Consider the following 16,436-nt stretch of genomic DNA (forward strand, 5'->3'; position numbering starts at 1 on the left):
TCATCATTGGGCCCACCAAGCCATGGGCCCTGTGAATCATATCCACCTTTCCCCACGCCAGCTACGGCCCTGGGTGGACCTAGGAGAAAAGATGAAAGGGGTTTGAGTTAGAGAACTAACTGGTGTCTCCAAATGGCCATAAACATCTTTAAAGTAGGCACTGTTATTACAAAATAACATTGTTGACTAAAATACTCCTCAGCCTCATGGTGCTTTTTTTCCCAGCTCTCCATTTCTGCCATTTAGCAGAATGGAGCATGCACAATTATTTTGTTTGGAACACAATCCTGTATCATTGCCATCTCACAATTACCGTTGTTTCCGCCATCCCAAAATCTGCCCATTATAAATCACAGTCAGGGCCAGGTGGGTATAATTTGGAAGCTTGTTCTACTGCCAACATGACTAGCGACGTTATAAAAAATGATCTTACAGTCTTACGTTTTCAACAGGCAATTCAGAGAAACTAATAATAATTTTGGGGAGCATAAACAAATGTTGCATTTAATAGGTTAACAGACTTGCTCTGTCACAGAACAAACTAGGGTGTAATGCTCTGTCACCCTGTGACTGGGCACCAAACCTAGCGGTCATAAACGTTGGATCCGGATGTGACTGGTTTGGTTGATGCAGATTGAAAGTGGTCATTTGGACTCGCAGGTGTTTTGCGTGTTTGTTTGACATCAAAGTCATATTTATTAATCCTCTGTTTCATCTTTGAAAATACATGAAGTCATCTAAATGAACAGCATTTCCCTCACTCAAGACGGCAAACGGTTTTCCAAAGTTGCCTAATAAGTGTAAGGAATGAGGCGATTCCTCATCGCGTGCAGGATTTAAGCTCACAACGCCTGTCAGTCATACAGCGAACTGCTATCAGCGCCCAAATCGGCCTCTTTAAACCGGTTTTTATGGATGTGAGCATGAAGGACCTCACCATGTGCAGACACATTTTTTTTTTATCTTAGAGTTCATCAAACTCCGGGTAGCCTAAATAGTATATAGAGGTTGGATTTATCAGCCAGAACCTTTCTCACCTTTGGGATGTATTTGGATCAGAAGGGATCCAGGAATGTGATTCAGAAGGGATGCAGAAGTGTGCTGTTAATTGAAGATTTTTAAAGGCAGTCTTGTTCTTCTGCAACATGTGTAGGCTTACTAGCCTGAGTTGGTGTTGATGTCTGCAAAACAAAATAGTAAGAGCTTTAGGGTGTTGCATGGACACAGATGGTGAACTGTTCCTTTTCAGTAAGGTGATGTAGGGAGTCCACCTCAGATGCCCTGTTATTCTTCACCCTCAAGGATCACTTCCTTTTGATTAACCGCTCATTCCCTAATGGGGAAGTCTTAGCTGGTCATCATCCTGGATCAGTCACCGGGTGACTGGATCAGGGTTAAGAATTAGAAACAGGAATCCTGATCAAGGAGACCTGTACTCCCTGTTGACTCTTCTCTATTGGGCACATTTTAATGCATTATGTTTTTACATGTTTATATTTATAATATATTATTTAAATTGTTGACCTTAAACTCTTTCCCTTTGAGAAGTTAAAATGCATACCTGCAAGTGCTGGTAAATAAAACTGGTTTAGTTTGCATGAAGACATGTAGAGACCAAAGAATAGTTATTTTTAGTTACTGTTTTTTTGCCGGACTGCGTAAGTAGAGCCGGCCAAGAAGAGTGAATGTCTCTTAGTGAGTGAGTGAGTAAGTGAGTGGCTACCCCTTACTAAATAGCATAGTGGTTAGAGAAGAGGAACTGCAAACTATAGGTCCTACGTTCAAATTTCCTCACTGTCGAAAATTATGCATTGGGATTTGTTCCGGATAGACACAAACGTTGCTAGATTTTAGAAGTACACTTATAGTTTTGGGGTCAGGATAGACAAAAACCTAGCTGGCTACAACATTCAGTATCTACGTTATAGTAAGCCTAAACTGAAACTGTTTATGGTTATATTGCAACTTTTTCACTTGACGAGAGTCAGTTATCGTCACCTATATTGATAGTTATTGTATCAATGCCATTCACGAATGAAGGAAAAACAAATGTTTTTATGCCAAGAAATAGCTTTGCAGGAAAAAGTTAATCTTCAGTTTCAATTGCTCAAAGAACGCATCTGTGCAAGCTTTTTGAGTCAGGATAGACAAAAACCTAGCTGGCTACAACCTTCAGTAGCTACATTATAGTAAGCCTAAACTAAATCTGTTTATGGTTATAAAGTATTGCAACTATTTCTGGTGGATTCCGTGATTCTCTTGTCTTTTCACTTGATGAAAAAGTTAGTCATCATCACCTTTATTAATAGTTATTGTATCAATGTCATTCACGAATGAAAGAAAAACATACGCTGTTGTGCCATGAAATGAAATAGCTTTGGCATTGTAAAGTTCTGTCTCGCTAGCAATTGCTCAGTTCCTATGACTATTCCAAGCAGTAAGTTAGTAGATACTGGTAAAGCCTATTACCAGTATCTACTATTGGTTAATAAACTCTTAAAACGGCCAGTGGCAAAAGCCATACAGTTTATAGATGTTATTTGTGGTAGAGGTTAACTTAATAAGAAACGTTTGTCAGTTTAACAAAGTGCTTAATGGTGTCTAGCTCTGTGGCATAGTGGTTAAAGACAGTGCTGCTCATGTGGAAGACCCGGGTTTGATTCCAGAGAAGGCCACAACGTTTATTCATTTTAATTGCGGGATGGCTAAGCTAGGGTGGCCTGGTTCCTTTTATGGTTTTATCTGGTATGCTGTGAACACATTCTTGTTAACAGAAACAAACTGGGAGCAATGTTGTCTTGCTCCGGGACATAAGTATAAGGCTTTTCACCTTTTTGTCTCTGGGTTCAGCACCTTTTGGTCACTGGGCCTACGCTCTTGACCTCTAGGTTACCACACTGGCTAGTGCTCAACAGAACCTACTTTGAGCTAAAGTGCACGGTGATCTCCCCGATTCTTCTGATATAGTCTAAAGCAGAATAAGCTATAGCATTTTGTTTGTATTTTTGTGTGTGATTGTATTCGTGTTCAATTTATATTTGAGTGTTTGTCTGTTTCCATCTCTTAGTCCAAGCCTAAATCCATGAGGTGTCATGCAACATTTTTGTAAAAGGTGTTGAAATAGGAGAATTTGCAGAGAAGAATGAAATCAGCTTGAGTTATTAATAATATGCCATTATCTGAGATTGTAGCAATCAGAGCCCCAAAGTATGTCGTTTAAAAGTTTTGTATAAAGACTTTCAAACCAGGTTCACAGAAATCTCTCTTCGTTCTTCAGTTATTTTTATCATGTAATACATCCAATATCAGACATGTCCTACAGTGGCTTCAGGGCCAATTCAGTCACAGACCAGATATGAAATGGTCATAACGTGACTAACCTTTTAAGCTCAGCCTGCCCACAGCAAAACATACTTTGGTTGTAAAAATGAAAGAAGAGTGGTTCAAGTTCAATACAATTCTGAACCACAACAGGACTAAGGCCTCTGAACAAGAGCCATATTTCGGTTAAACTAGTTACGTCCTGCCCCAGGCTAATTCCAAATGACATATACTTTATTGATGTCCAAGCTCACCACTGCTCTCCTGACAAGGTAACAAGGCACTAGGCATAGTCCAGAGCATAACCTAAACAGACTACAGTCCCATGACATTGGTGAAACATTTTCTTTGGAAAGGGTTTCAATCGACCCAGGAACACATTTGTGGGAATGTAGAACTAGGCTTCTGAAAGTCCATGACAATAGCTAATTGGTTTCCTGTGTCTTGCCTTAACCTCTACCCCATTTTTGTGGTTGAGGTTAGCTCAACTAGCACGCAACACAAGAGCACGGTTTTGAAAAATCCCCGCTGAGCTCAAAGGCTCTGGTTTGTGTCTTGGGGTGCAAGTTGCCAAGCTTCACAATTCTGGCCGCACATTATTAGCTGCCCTCGCCCTTCTCCACAGCGCTAATACATTTTTTTTCTCATCTCCCTTTACTCTGCCACTTTGATTCCTCAGGTGTTACTGTTTTCCGATGGAAAAGGATGCCTTCTGGCCTGCAGAAAGATCCCCCCCAGCAGCTTTCCATTTTAGATCACATACCAACCTGTGGGCTCATTTTCAAAGGCCTGACTTATTTAGAATCCCTCCTAGGGGTGCTTATCTGAAGTACAGGTCCACCCTGAACACTGATCACACTATCAGTGCCACCCAATGTGCTCTGAAGGAAATGTTTTCCATCATTTCTTCTTTATGCTGAGCTCCCTGTCCCAGACCATGACATATTGGCTGGCTTTGACTCTTAACAGCCGTGCGTCTGGGCCTGATAGCCCAGCCTGGGCTGCCCTGTTGGGGGAGATGTTTTCAGTGAGCGCGTATTGAGATGCGTTTGAAGGAGAGAGGGAAAACCTCCCAGAGCAGCTGTGCTGAATGCCTAGTGCTAAACACTATCCGGAAGTTGGCGGAGGAGGCAACGAGTTTCTGGCAGGCAGACGGCAAATGCCATGGTACATTGGAAACACTCTGGAAACTTCAAACAGGGGTGGTCCCCCCCCCCCCCCCCACAACTCTAGATGGCAGTTAGCTGCCTTTCACTTGGCCTGGGCTGCTCATGGAAATAGTCATCCGTCTCTGTGTGTTGTCTTAGCTGCGGTTTAGTGAGGAAAAGCGGCCTGTGCTGTACACAACGGATCTGGTTCCCTTGTGAAAAACATTGCGGTTTGGATTCCAGCACAAACATAACCAATCCAGAAGATACGCTAACCTGCCAACTGCCTTTATTTTTCTGGATTCAGCTAGGCTACTGTGTTGGGCTAACTATCAATAGGGACCGATTTCCTTTCCTGACTGGAACCAAATGCAATCAGTGAAGTTCCTTCATTGTCGTCATTCCTTAGTTCTGAGCTGAAACTTGCCTAAAGGGGCCAGGAATACAAACAGTTTGAGAGGAATCTGACTGCTTCAGACGGGCTACTGAAAAACCAAAATTAATTAGGATATGGATTAAAGTGGAGGTGCCAGCTCTTGGTATGCTTGAGCACTCTCTAATTTGCTCGCTTTAGTTTTTTTACTTTTGTCTCCCACAGGTAGTCATTTGGGAGGAAGAGTCCAGCCAAGACATCCTCAACGCGGTACCATCCAGCATCCTGTCCTTGGAATTTCTGCTCACTCAGCTGATTCGGATGTTCACTCTAACGATTGGCTTATTGAATCCCGCCAATGTTGTTGGATGATTCAGAAGCCTAGGTAAGAGAGATTCTTTTCTCCTTCTCTTTGTACTGCAGGACCACTTTGAAGGAGAACGACAGAGGGAATACTGAGGCGACACTAATGCTACACAGTGACGGAAATCTGAGTACATGCTGAAAGAATACTAGTGGAGATTTGAGGCTTAGTGGACTTTTCTTTTTAAAAGACCTCTCTGGGGTTTCTTTGTACAAAAGTGGCCTGTGACAGGCCAGATAAATGGGTCCCAGTGAGAAGCTGGCCTATTTGTTTGATGCGGCCACCCAATAACGTGTGTGTTTTGATAACGCTTGTCTCAACAAGCCTCTATGTTATCCTCTTATTGGGTTGAACTTGTGCTGCGTCTCAGAGATTGCCTCAGGGCGCCGTGGCGATCCCACGGGAAAGGCTCTGACCTGTTTGAGTGAGCGCATGGAGCACGTCCAGTAAAATCTGTTGGTTAAGCAGAGACGCTTATCTAGGGCATTGCCTTTCAGATAACATTTGTCTGCACGTTAGCCATTTAGGCTGCGGGGGCTTTCGACTGCTATGTACAGTGTTAGCCAGTTAGTGAAATGCGTGTCAGGTGCCTAGTGAGGTCATATGAAGTCAAACAACAATTCCAGTATTCCCACCAGGCCTAGGAATTGCGATTTACTCAGATGTGATGTTCCAATTGTTTTATTATTCCCAATATGTCTTTTGTGACCGGACAGTATGAAGCAGTCATAGGCTGTGGATACAGGGCTGTAACAGGACACAGGAAAGATGCATTCGGTCAAGCCGGGTCTTGAACCCTGGTCGTGGGAACTTGTTGTGGCTAAAGCTGCATGCTATGAGACCAGTTTTACTGAGTTATGAATGTAACGATTGACATTTTGTTTCGTTTTATATTTCATTTTGAAACACTGACACTAAAAAAGTAATTATTGTAACGGGACATCGGTAATGTTAGAAAGTTTTTGTAAGGAAAATGAAAACATGTGGGGCTGGACCAGGTTCTTAACACCTGTCAAACCCTCTCAGATCTCCACAAGTCCATATTGTGTAGTGCTTGATTTTGGATAGAGTCCTTTTTTTGTCAAGGGGTATGTTTTTTACCCAGAAATGTACAGTGTGGATCCCTGGAGTCCATCCACAGGATTGCATGATGGACTGGCTTGCAAGACCAGTGGGCTGAAAGGGATAGTTTTTTCTACACCCAATATGTAACTGTATCATTTTGTGTATTGATTCTTCTTCACAGTTGCACTAATTGCAACTGTGAACTGTTTCAAAACTGTTAGAGGAAACCTTTTTGGCACAATTATTTTTTAGATATTTTTGAAATGCTTATGCTTCATTTGATTGAGGCAGAGGGGAAAGAATGGTGAGCTAGATTCAAACCCATGTTGCAGTAGAATGTGCAGAAGAGATAGAGGCTTAGTCCTCTGAACCATCCTAGACCTTTTGGCTAAAAATTATTATTTTGATTATTGATAATGTATGTATTGTTTTAAAAATAGAAATCCAAGTGTCAGGAACCTTTTTGAATGGGCTCCTTTGAATGCTGTCTTGACTAACAAGATATATTTTACACCCATTATTTGTGCCGTTTTGCCTTTTCTTCTGCAGTTTCCCAGGTAAAGTATAATGCTCTATTCTCTAATTTTCTTTCACACATGAAAGGACAGAAGCATTATGGCTTTGTACTGTGTTCGTCTGGACCCATTAACATCAATTGCTGCTACCTTTTTTACAGTGGTCACAAAATGCTCCTTTCTCTTTTTCCATTCCTGTCAAAGTATGAGTTGCATGTTCTGCACCCTTGAAGGTGTGAATGCATTTCTGGTTGACCTCAAGCTTGCATAAAGAATACAAAATTGAACACATGGAAGCTTTTTGTACTTATATCTGTTGCCCTCTAGGCTCATATAATACAGGATTTCTTTTTTTGCTTCAGAGGCATTCCATAGTGACGTAGACTGCTGATATCACGGCTTAGACTCAGGAGCATTTGGGGATTGGGGGGAGGGTTCCGATGCATCTACTTTTGACCTCCCGTCGCTCATCTCCTATCCCCTTCTGCTCAGTGTATTGCTCTTGGGCAAGCAAGGATCCAAATCTTGTGGGAGGGGTGCTTTGTTGACCCTTTCAGACCAGTCATATCCATAAAAACACATGCAGGTGAAGAGTTAGCTCCTCCTGCTGTTCACTGATCTGATTGTAGGTTCTAGGAGGGGGGTGCCTATATGGACGAGTCGATGCTGACAGGGAAACGGAGACAAGCACTGCTAAGTCGTTTTGACCGCTTCTCCCCATAGATGACCATTCTGACCATTCCTCAGTATGAATGAACCAATAACCTCACTACAGATGTGAGATCTTATTTCTTTCACAGAATGTCCACTTGTGTCTATAACCCTTTTAATCAATGTTTGTTTGCACATTAAGTTCATTCTTATGTTAAAAATTAAACAGCTTTTATTCTATTGGTATCCAATTTGGAGAATTGTTGTGGCAGAGTGAACACACAAAACAAATGAGCCCAGTACTGAAAGTACGCTGAGTTAAGATGGGTTTGAAAAGTGGCAGATTCTTTTGAGTTGGTGTGGCTCAACATTCTATGTGTATTGTGCCAAATGTATTGCTCATGAGCAAGTGATTTTTGCAGTGTATTATTAAACTATATCCCAATATGGAACTACCAATTCCTTTAACATCACTAGTGGAAATGTAAAGGAAAAACCCTGGTTTTCTCTCTCAGAAATGATTGTTTATAGAACAGATATGGGTTAGAATTGAGGTAAAGGGGAGAGCCTTGTGTCCATGGCAACAAGACTTCTTCTATGTCATTTGACCTCTCACCTTTGAGGCTTTGGGGAATTGTGAAACACAGGGTGGGGTGTCTCACACTGAGTGGTCAGGACATAGCACTTTAAAGCTTGTTTGGGTTTAACCAAAAATAGTTGTGTTGTTCCTTCTCATACCTTCTCTTATGCCCATTTTAGCTAAGGTTAACTTAGTTAATATATTTTATATAGATAAAGTGTATTTCAAAATGTTTTAATTAAGATGTGTAAATGTGCGACCCACACTTTGAATCCCCTGCAATGATGACTTTTTTTTTTTCTCACATCCATAACTCTCGAATTCTAGTTGAACGGCCAATGGTCTCCATGTTGTTTTACTCTGAACCTTTGGAAAGCGTCATGATGGGTTAAGGGCTGATCTATAAGTAGTTAATGGCTGATGTTGGTTAGAAGAGGGGGCTAAGCTGACCGGTCTGGCTCCCTGGGCGGGGCTTGACTTGGAGAGGGGGGAGATGGAAGCTTGAGCTGCTCAGTCCAGTTGGCAAGAAGGTCTACGTCTGTCTGGGGATTAAACCGGATAAGATCAGTAACCCGACCCCCCCCGGGCTTTAAGTCGACCTTCTTCAGCCCAGAACGGCAGACGGACTGTTGCCATGTGAAGGTATTTCACCTCATTTAAATGGGCAATGACACTTCTGGTGGCATGAAAATAGGATGAGCACTTGTCTTGGGTTGGCCTGATTTAGCCCATCTTGGAGACTACTATGTTTTGACGTATTAATCCACATCATTGGTTATCTAGCCAGTTCTCTGGGAGCCACCGCCATTCCATGTATCTTATCAATTCCACGATTAACACGCCTGATTCAACTTGTCAACTAATTTCCAAGGCCTTGAATAGGTGAATAGATTGAACAAATTCAGAGCTGAAACAGAATTGTGAAATGTCTTTGTGTCCCTGATGACAGGTTTGACAAACACTGAGCAATGAGAATGGTGCATTGTTCAGTTTGAGAGTGGTTCAGAACGTTTGTTTTGGGTAGTGCTGCACAATACTGCTTTTTGAGGGATGGGTCAGTTTAGGTTTCATTATATATGATTGAGGCCCTGCTTAATTGCAGCAACTCCCAATGGACTTGGTACAGTTGATGTAGAGTTTCTTTCAAAGCTCATCTAAGGCCATTCTAGTTCTGATCACACTGCTCGCCGCTCCAGGAAGGAAGTCTCAACTCAAGTCCTTACTTACTGGAAGGAACGTTTGAGAGCTTACAGGCGGCAAAGCTACAACAAGGAAGCCTTATTGGATGACTAAGTCCCCAAACCCAGATGGTGCTGGCCAATTGCATCGCCCTCTACAGGACCACTGAGGAAATCTACAAGCAGGATTCGATCACTGGTCTTGCATTGACGCACTTAACTGCAAGGCAGTGATAAATATACATATACATGATATACATGAAATGTATAATGATTTTGAAGGTTGGTGGTGATTTCTGCCAAACAGAAATGATTTCCTGGCAGATTGTTCTTCTCAAGTGGACCAGGCCCTTTTTCTAACTCTGTCCTCCTGTCTTCTCTCAGCCATCATCTTCCTTTTGTTGTGACACTGACAGTGGGATAAATGGTGTAACAACACAATTTGAAAAAGGTTGCTTATAAGAACTATATAATGCAAGTAATTGCACATTACTGCTGTCTGCTTTGTTTTTATATGATTGTTATTATTTTCAGCCCATCATTATCTTATTCCTTCTGTGTCTGCAGCCACTAGTAGCCATTCAACCATGCTGGTATCTGTCTGTTCTCACCTTAGCTAGGTTAGTATCTGGGTAGCTATATTTATGCTAAGGCTACAGCAGAATTGCCTGGCAATAGCCTAGTTATTTTCTCAAATCGAGTATTGTGCTTGAAGTAATATATATTTTTTAGATTATTAAATAACTTATGTTGGTTAATTGCTTAAAACTACATCAGTGTTGAATACTTCAAAATTGTAGGCAAACAAATCTGATCCCCCTACTAACCCTTTCAGGAAGTTTTTCATTTCCTCAAAGCTATAGTCCTTAATATAATAAAAATAAAAAATGGTATTTCTTTTTATAACATTGCTAGATACCAATTTCCTCAGGCACAAAGCAATATAACCCCCACCCCCCCACCCCCCACAGCACCTCTAATGTGATGATTCAGCTGAGAAATTAATCTCCACGATCTAAAAGATTCCAAAAATACTTAAGCCTTTTCTGGCTTTTGCGCCGGAAGCTTCCTATTTAATCCTTTGCATCCTTTAGCGATTCAATAGTGATTTGCTTCTAGTTCTTAATATGCCATGACATACTATAGTCCATGAATCTTAGCTTCACTGTTCCAAATACTTTATCAAGCCCCAGTTTCCAGCTAGCACTTTTTCCCCCTCAACCATAGCCTACTTCCTGATCCTGCAAACCTTAGATGTTATGGGTCTTTTTACTTCGTATTGGGATGACATTGCAAAAAGGTATGATGTTGAAATCATTTCCAAAAATACTCCAGTAAAAAATACTCCAGAAAACTCTAGTTCATCCTGGAGCTTTGACCAGATTTGTTGGAACGCACGGTGTCTCATCAGACTCTCAAGACATTAACTGATCAGACATCCTCTCAGGTTTCCCTGGTTTGCCATGGCAATTCACCATGACCTCTAATAACCCGCCTGCGTCCCAGCCCCCCACTACCCCCACCTCTCCGTAGTGTCTCCCAGAAAGTTCACATCAGTTCCGGTAGTGTTGTCGTCTAATCAAGTAGACCATGACTGATACGAGACGAAGCACCGGTTGACGTCAGTTATTTTGTAACCCTTCGACAACATAACCTTTCTACCTCCGGGATCTCTGAACCGACACCTGTGCCATCTCCGCTGAGCTGTGCCAGCAGTCGCTCAGCACGTGCGGTGGTGCCCCCTTCTGACCCGTCAACGCGTTTAACCACCACCAACAAACGTCAGTGGGTTACGGGGTTAGGGTCATGCCACAAAATAGGATGTATGCAAATCACGCCACTGTAAGCGGGTGGGTGAGAGGAATTCGACTGCAAAGAATGCATGATTTTAAAGAGAACGCTGATTCGCTGAATGATCCCAACGACCCCGGGCGCCTCCGTTACCTAATCTCACCTTCTTTGTCCTGCTACCCCTTTAGCTATTAGTTCTGTGTTATTTTAGTTGAATAAAGCTAATCCGTTTCCTACATACAGTACAAGAGATTGTGTGTTCATTAAAGAAATCCTGATTAGAATGAAAGAGTGATTACGCTTTGGTGGCCATTACTCCCCAGGTGAAGGCTCCCGCCTGCTCATTTGTCTAATGGAAGAAGGCTTAGCGCTCCCCCAAAAGCCATTAATTAGCTTAAGTGGACGCTCAGGGTTCCGGCCTCTTTCCCCCTTCCTCTGGGAATGTGAGAGTGACCACATTATTGAACGCCGTCTGGTTGTTCTCCTCAGGCTGTAATGTTGTCAGTCAAGAATAGGTAGGGAGGAGTACATGGAGGTGTGTTTTGGCTCCCACAGACTAGGTGCACTCAGACGTGTGCGAGAGAGACAGTCATTTCACTTATTTAATTTAGTCTTTAAAAATGAGATCTGCGATCGGTCAGACAGCCCCCCTGGCTGATAGAATTTATTGTGCTTTGTCTCTATTATCTTGTTCTCTCCTTTGTCTCTACTATCTTGTTCTTTGTCTGTTGTCAGCCGAACTTTGTTTGCTGCCATGATGTCATTGTGATGTCTCAGCCAAGATGTGTTGCGTCCATGCTGTGAGATCTCTGTTCATGTATTGTTGCGGTGTTCAGGTTCTCTCTGTTTTGCTGTGGTGTTTCAAGTATTCATGGATTGTATGTTTTGTCACAATACTGTTTTGAAGGTTCATTATGGGGCTGATGTCCAACTGTGCATTCTGCTCAATGCATCCTAAATGGGAGCTGATATAGATTTAGTCTAAAGTGCATTAGTCTTAAAAATGATACCAACTCTAAAGAAGGCAAATGATTAGTAGCTAAACCAACTTGAACTGAATTTTAGCTAGCCAGCGTTTACCCAGCTAATGACAACATTGCCATCTGTCAAAGTAAATTTGATTATGATGATGGCTATGCTGTTTTCTAATAAATATTAGCCTTCTTTAGCCATTATGATGTGCTGTGTTTCCAAGTGTAATTTAAACAAAACTGTGATTAGTTCCTGTTCTTCTGGTTGTCAGTATCTTTACGAGGTTAACCCTTTTCAGGTATCAGTGACTCCAGATGCCAACTTCCGAAGCAGCTTGGCACATTTTTGCCTGGAGTTTTTGCAAGTCTGAAGACAATTATTTTGGAGCTGTATGAGGTCTCTGTTCAGCACGCATGCATGTCGCTCGATTTTTCTGCAGTTAACGGCGACAATCCTGCATGTTTTGTCTCGAACATGCCTGTGTAACTTCAGACAATATGAAAATTATTATATCAGACTAAGATTCATCTTTCTAGTGTCTTATTCTCGCACTCATAATGTAAACAAGCCCTTAGTGACCATGGCAATGGTGGTGTCGTGATTTCTCCATGTATTGGGGTGGTGTCGTGAGGTCTCCCCATGTATTGGGGTGGTGTCGTGAGGTCTCCCCATGTATTGGGGTGGTGTCGTGAGGTCTCCCCATGTATTGGGGTGGTGTCGTGAGGTCTCCCCATGTATTGGGGTGGTGTCGTGAGGTCTCCCCATGTATTGGGGTGGTGTCGTGAGGTCTCCCCATGTATTGGGGTGGTGTCGTGAGGTCTCCCCATGTATTGGGGTGATGTCGTGAGGTCTCCCCATGTATTGGGGTGGTGTCGTGAGGTCTTTCCATGTTTTGGGGTGGTGTTGTGAGGTCTCTCCTTATTTTGAATCCCCTAGCCCCATACCCGCAGTCATTGTGAACAAGAATTTGTTTTTAATTGACTAACCTGGGAAAACAGAACAATAAAATACAAATGATTTAAAGTAGTTTCTTTAAGTATGTCCCATATGACATCGCACAATACCACCAAACAAATATTAGATACTGCGCAATATCAATTAGATTTATTCATATGTAGAGAGCCCTTAGCTGCGTGTCTGAGTCAACACTTTTGGAGTGAATTCCTCAGTGTCTTCACAAACAGAGCTTCAACAGATGAAGGTTGGAATGCAATTAGCCAAATAATGAACTTACAAATAACGATGCCGATCTTTCCTGGGGATGTTTCTTCCGCTAATTGACATTCAAGGCAGAAATGAGTGTCTTTTACCTTGCTGTGTTTCAGCATGCAGTAACCACCACACAGGCTGGCATATCTGCTGTCACCTGTAATTCTCCCACGTGTCAAGGACGTACTGCCCTTCAAAAGAAGTGTGTTGCCTTTGTATATCGTTCATTTACAAGCCACTCACGTACACACACAGGAATGCGCCGGTCTGACACACGACACGCGCGCACGGAAAAGGGCAAATTGCTTGGCAACAGGGACCTGTTGTTTTTTTTAGTATTTTTATTTCTGCTGCAGTCCTGCTGTGACTGAGCAGTTTTTGCCGCCCGGTTTGCCGTGTTAAACGACAGAGCCCTGTTCCTAAACACCCGCACTCACCTATTCTACAGCATCTGGAACTTTTACTGTTCACTCGTCACGGGCCGGGACACAAATCTTCATCTCCGCTCAGTGGGCCCTTCGTCCGTCCGTGTGTGTGTGTGTGTGTGTGTGTGTGCGCGCATGTTCCCGTCGCGGTGTGTGTGTGTTTTTGAGGGAATGTCTGTACCTTTGCGAATGGAGCTGGGAGGACCGAGGGGAGGACCGTGGGGAGGGGCGGGGGAGGCGGCGGTAGAGAGGCTGGCGTGATGTTTTGGACAGGCACTGTGCTGGTGATTTACTGTTTTGAGCAGAACACAGCGTGAGCCCGTTTGTCCTTGTCACCTCCAGAGATCTTCCCTGTAGCCCCACCCCACTCCTCATCTGTACACCCGCTTTCACCTGTTCACTGCCAATTTTCAGGGACAATATCGTCCCTGCTCTTCCCCTCGTTCCCTTGCCATTCTTCTCCGTTTTATTCACCCCCCCCCCACCACTGGAAGAATTGGCCTCTAGCTCTCCTTTCTTTCCTCTTTCATCTTCCAGTCCCTGGCCTTTCCATGCGTCGTCGTCTTTGTGTGAATTCTTTATTTCATTATGTCACCCTCTCTTCACTCTCTCGTCCTACCTTTCTCCTTCTGTATCCCCCCTCTCTCTTCCTTACTTTCTTTCACTCTATCAATTCAATTCCCTGTCTCTCTCCCTCTCTCCCTGTCTCTCTCCCTCTCTCCCTGTCTCTCTCCCTGTCTCTCTCCCTGTCTCCCTGTCTCCCTGTCTCTCTCCCTGTCTCTTGCCCTCTCTCCCTGTCTCTCTCCCTGTCTCTTGCCCTCTCTCCCTGTCTCTCTCCCTCTCTCCCTGTCTCTTGCCCTCTCTCCCTGTCTCTTGCCCTCTCTCCCTGTCTCTCTCCCTCTCTCCCTGCCTTCAGTCTACCTCCCTTTCCTTCTCCCTCTGTCTCTGTCACTCCTCCAGTGCTGTCTCATCCTTTTGCTTCTCTTCTTTTGGCTCTTGCTCTCTCCGTGTCCTACTTCTCTTCACCCCCGGGCGAACAGTCCAGTCCGACAGGCCCACCCATGATCACTGGTGTGACGGCGACAGTCTTCCGATCGCAGCTCCACCTGCTCGCGTTGTTTAGTTGGTTCTGTTTCATCATCTAGGGTTACGGCAACGTCTCGCCTTACCCTCTCCTCACACGGTAACACAGGCAAGGACACATTTCCACCATTATTTACCTTCTTGGCGCGGACACATATGTAACACACCACACACACAGTGGTTCCATAATAGTCCCGCGCGTCACATTCACTAGACGTCTCAGTGAGGATGTCAGCGGAAACCCTGTGGGCGTCGGTCTAATGATGCTGATTGTTAATCCAACACGGAAGTCCCGAGGCCGGCTTCGCTGTGCGGCCGGTTCAGAAGAATCCCATACACTCTGCTTGTCTGCGCCAGGGTAGGGAATGAAAAAAAAAAAATGGGACACGCATTCAAAAAGCGTGTCTGAGTGTCGGTCCCGGATCAGCTCCCGCTGCCAATAAAACGGTATTCGCGCGGATCTAAAAGGCCCATCGGATCCCGTCGCAGAGGCTTTGTGAGGCCGGGCCGTATTGACTAAGTGTATAAATCACCCGGCGCTACAAAATAGTCTTTGGCAGGCTAAATAATATGGCTGTCGCACAGACACAATCACCATCAACGTTTATCCGTTCTATTGTTTAAATGGTGGCCGCTAATGTCCCCCCTCCGTGCGGTAGAGCTGCAGGGACGCCCGGCGGGGGGAGGTGGGGTGGTTCCGGAGTGCGATAGCGTTGCGCACAAAGCAGGTGGCAGCTCGGGAAAACAGGTGCTATACAGATGCATCATCTTCACAGTTCACCGGTATTTCCCTGTGTGGGAGGCGAGGGAGCGCAGTTGGGTGTTAGGGATTAGCGAAGGAGCGTCTGTCTGCTCGCTGCCTAGGGTTTGTGGGCGGGGCGGAGCAGCGGGGACAACTGAAGTGTACGCGGACGGGATATGCAGATTGTCAGGCCGGGTGTGCCCCGACGGACACTAGGCCATAGGCCAATCCTCCCTGAGGGGAAGAGCGAAACAACACTCTAATAGCTGCTCCGTTCTGGGAATGAGCCTGGGAACCAAATCGTAACGACCCCTCGCCGCTAGGTCGACTGCGTCTGAAAGGAGCACCAATGCTGACCGTATATGGCCGTCCATCCGGGGTCTGACTCTTCAGCTGTGCCCCGGAGCCACAACCGAAAGGCTCGCGCTGCCATGAGCCGATGCAGAGGCGCGTTTAGCCTCCCCCTCCCAGGGCCTGCTTCATAAACACTTTAAATAAACACTCAAGAAACAAAGCTTTAGAATGGAACATTGCAGTGCTTTGAACACAAGGGGAAAGCCATTAAAAGCTTGCTGCTGTGGTTTCCTACCAAGCAACCACAATGTTTCCTTCAGCAGAATCCGTAGCCTCTCTCCTTCCTCATCGGGGTTCGTTGTGAGGGCTGTAGATTTGTGGGCTCCCAGGGACAAACCCAGTAGACAGGTGAGGACACGCGCAACAAAGTCACCCCCAATTCGTTTCCCCTCCAGCTGCCAGGCAAGATTAAGTCGGTCCACATATCCAGTAACCCCCTATCTGGTGTTCCTGAGGATCTTGGGTAACGAACACATGAAACCTAGATTGTAAACAACAACACACTGAACTTGTTTGCTCTGTTCCTAGGTGGGGGGGGGGGTTCTCTGCTTTTGTCGACTCGCTCTTTGTCAGCATTCACAGCGAGTGTTAGCTGCACATTCCTCAGGAATACTTTCCGCAGACACTATAGTCCTCCCTCTCGTCTGGTCTGGATCTGTGGACAT

General features: G+C 44.4%; 1 protein-coding gene across 4 annotated transcripts in view; it reads left to right on the top strand.

Moving 5' to 3' along the window:
• The window catches only part of LOC105006790 (semaphorin-6D), a 94,480-nt gene that overhangs the window by 12,531 nt on the left and 65,513 nt on the right, over positions 1-16,436 (top strand). For 3 of the 4 annotated variants that reach the window (XM_010865469.4, XM_020050332.3, XM_010865471.4), the window contains exon 2: positions 5,068-5,227. The exons of the other annotated variant lie outside the window; for it this stretch is intronic. The gene's annotated coding sequence lies outside the window, so the exon portion shown is untranslated. The remainder of the gene's footprint in view (positions 1-5,067; positions 5,228-16,436) is intronic. 4 annotated transcript variants of the gene reach the window in all.

Source organism: Esox lucius, chromosome 10, assembly GCF_011004845.1.
Source record: "Esox lucius isolate fEsoLuc1 chromosome 10, fEsoLuc1.pri, whole genome shotgun sequence".
NCBI lineage: Eukaryota > Metazoa > Chordata > Actinopteri > Esociformes > Esocidae > Esox > Esox lucius.